This window comes from Vollenhovia emeryi, unplaced genomic scaffold, assembly GCF_000949405.1.
Source record: "Vollenhovia emeryi isolate VEMERY1.0 unplaced genomic scaffold, V.emery_V1.0 DF939203.1, whole genome shotgun sequence".
NCBI classification, from domain to species: Eukaryota; Metazoa; Arthropoda; class Insecta; order Hymenoptera; family Formicidae; genus Vollenhovia; species Vollenhovia emeryi.
The window spans coordinates 905,982-909,412 of record NW_011967163.1 but is presented as its reverse complement, the minus strand read 5'-3'; the positions used below and the strand labels follow the sequence as shown (position 1 = coordinate 909,412).

General features: G+C 35.4%; 1 protein-coding gene across 1 annotated transcript in view; it reads left to right on the top strand.

The window, feature by feature from the left end:
* The first annotated feature begins 418 nt into the window (after nucleotides 1–418).
* LOC105561712 (chymotrypsin-C-like) overlaps nucleotides 419–3,431 on the top strand; it is a 7,431-nt gene continuing 4,418 nt past the window's right edge. The window contains exons 1-2 of the mRNA XM_012011942.1: nucleotides 419–578; nucleotides 657–1,831. The gene's annotated coding sequence lies outside the window, so the exon portion shown is untranslated. The remainder of the gene's footprint in view (nucleotides 579–656; nucleotides 1,832–3,431) is intronic.

Genomic DNA, 3,431 nt, shown 5'->3' with positions numbered 1-3,431 from the left:
TTCCATTCGATTTTGAAGGCGAGGGAGCTAAACTGAATAATTACCGCTTTAAAACTGGCGCGAATTGACGAAGAACGGCGGACCAATCGCAGCGGGCTTCCTTATGGCCAGACTCTGATTAGAGAATCTCTAGCCACGGTCTTACATACCGTGTGTGTACTTTTTCGTACAAAATGTACATACGGGCTGCTTTCGCGAGAAAATTAAAATAAATCAAATTAAAATGACTTTGTGCTATGATTGGTCAAATCTGAAATTTCATAGCATCACATTGAAATTTTACTCAATGAAATTCTTTACTCTTTAACTTTACTCAATGAAAAAAACCTGTCGCGAGCTACCAGATCCATCCCGATTATGCGTACACAATCACCGGCGGCTCTGGTCTAGTAATTTTGACTCTCAGAACACCCGTTGTGTTCTGTGCTTTTGTTACACATATTGGTCTGTGGTCTCAATCGACCAGTCTTCAGGACATCCAGAACAAGGTGGGATACGTCGTGGGATGGGGCCAGAACGAACACGGTCATCTTTACACCGAAGAACCAGGAATGGCGATGATGCTGATAGTGAATCCGGTAAGAACATTTACGGGAACTGGTTTTCTACTTTCCTAAAAATACCTCGATGATAAAACCAGGATATTTATATTGCAGGAGGGAAATATGCGCGCATGCTTACAGAGACTTTTGCATCGTTGACGAGGCGATATTCATTTGATTTTAATACGTTTTACTTGTTAGAATCTTTTTTTCTTCGTATCCTCAAATTTTCTGTCTAAGCACCCTCGAAGTAACACAATTTCATACAGAACCATACAATTTCTAATAATATTTAGAAATTATTTATTTCGCGCTGTCGTTTTAATCTCTGTAAAACCTCAAATAATTCATATGCTCGTCTATCATTTCGATTCCATTAAATTTTCCATCGGCTCAAATAAAAAGCCAAAAATTTATATTCTACTCGGATGGAAATCATTAAATTTTGCCACAACAGTTAAGAGAAAAATCTATCATATTTCTCTTTTTCGTAGCTATTCTCCGTCAACTTCAGAATTATATAACAATTTCTGCCGATAAACTTTTAAGTAACATGTCATATCGGTCGTAACTTATTGGACATGCGTGAAATTCCCATGGAATTTCCAATCGTTACAGTAAAAAACGCGACGTACAGAAAAAAGCGGGTGCTTCAGATATGATCACCTTCTACTTTTCTCTTTGCGATCGTCAGCTTAAGATATTCTGCGTGCCGCCTCGGATAAAATGAATGATACGACCCAACTCATGGCCACTTCGACTCGCGATACCCCACCACCGTACTATCTGACCGCATCTTCGACGTGGAAACAGCCAAGGTATTTCCAGTTACGGCAGAGAATTGACCAGTCGGAGTCCGGTGAAGACTTGGCGAGACGATGGAAGTGTAGCTCCAAAAATTTAATACGCTGAACTCCGGATACGGTAGTTGGCAGTTGTTGAATGTCGCTGGGGATTTGTACTCATCCTAAAGTGCTTCTCCAAGAGTACCTCAAAAGTGCCTCGGGACTAAAAAGCAATAAATAATAAATATGTGCACGCAAACATATTGAAGAAGAATAATTCCAACGCTTGGTGTATATTTTCTCGATCGACAAGGAATTACAGTGGAGTGTTTCAAAAAATTTGAGAAAAAATAAACGACCTTGACAGGATAAAAATATAAGAGGAGTGAAAAATGATAGCGAATAGTTACACGCGAGAATCGCGTTGACTCTTACCTGAGTTTAACGAAGCTGTGATTATACATGTTGCGTTACTGCTGGCTGAGCAACTGCTGACTAATCAAGGTACAAGATAAATGTGTATTCGTAAAATACGTAAGATTTTCTATTATTGATACGTGCGCAGATGAAACACTTTGCAAAATAGTCTCTCTTGGAACGTAAGCTGGAAATGCGAATAGTGACTAAAACGATTCCTCTGAAAGTGTATTCGATTGTGAAATACGTGGCAGGAATTTGCATACATTTACATAAATTATTTGTTTGCTATTTTAATCCGATATATCTTTAACGACGCCTAGTGTCCTTTCTGCCCGTCTCTCGAATTCGTGGAAAAGGGAATTGCCTCATTAAAATTCACATTTTTGTTATTAGTATAATTGGAACATATGTGCGCATATTTACTGTTGAATTTTTATATTATATCGCTAACATTTAATGTTGTTAATTACTAATATGATTAAGCGATTTAAGTATCAAGTATTTCGTTTGATTTTAAATTGATGCGTGGATTATTCTCTTTCTGGAGCAATTTTGTCTTAACATATCTCTTTTGCTCAAAGTTCATCGAAATTTTTTAACTCGAATTATTCAAACCTGTTAAAAGATAGAATGCAATTAGGCTGATCAACTTTTCAAATGCAGATTGATTTGAACTATCGTAATAGTTAAAATAGAAGTGCTCATACTAATGGGAAAATTAATGTAGTACGCTACATGAAATTTAGTATTATCTTTGTTGACCTCTTCATTACGTATCGACATAGGTCAAGCGTTCGCTCTTTCGACTAACAGGGTTATCGAGCAAAATATACGTACAGTACTTAGTAAGAAACACGTTTAGCAGCTTTTTAATCCAATTTCATGTGTTTTATAAAAAAAATGTTGTATTTATTAAAATTATTGTGAACAAATGAACACACTATAGTTGTCATGAACAGCTTACAATAGCTGTAATCAATTTAAAGGATTAGATGACACGCAAGCCTAAGTACAAAAATGCAAAAATCTGTTAAGCTGTATCGATAGTATTTCGACGTTTATTAAATTATTTATTATTGTACTGCATAAAAATTGTGAAAAATATAAACATAGAAAAATTGGTAAAATTTTGATAGAAAAAAAACTAATTTTAATTGCAACCAGAGAATATGTTTGGAATTATATTCTTTAAAAATTCCTCCTAGTGAACGCATTACATATGTACACACGCACACACAGACAATATGTGCATGCTCAGTTTATCTTCATATTTTCATTGTAAACATATTCGAACTTATCCACATGTTTTATCAATTTTCCTGGGTTGCTTGTGAAATATATAAATACATAATAATAAAACGCATTTCCTATTAGATATCAAAATCCATATTCTCTAATCTCACGGATATATTATATCATAATTTGTACGACGAGAAAATATATAGATGTGTAAATGTCAATTACATAATTGCATTGTAGACTTGTCGTTTTCTTAAGAATTTTCTACATAAAGCTATAGATCCTATAAATTCTTGGTAATTATGTAGAATAGGGCCTTTTCCGAATTTTGATATTTTCTTGCGGTTTTCTTGGTAAAAACCTTTGTTGTGACTCCGACAGTGATAATCAATCGGGGGAGCCCGAAAAATATGCACCCCGAGTGACCTTCAGAAGATTGTAGCCG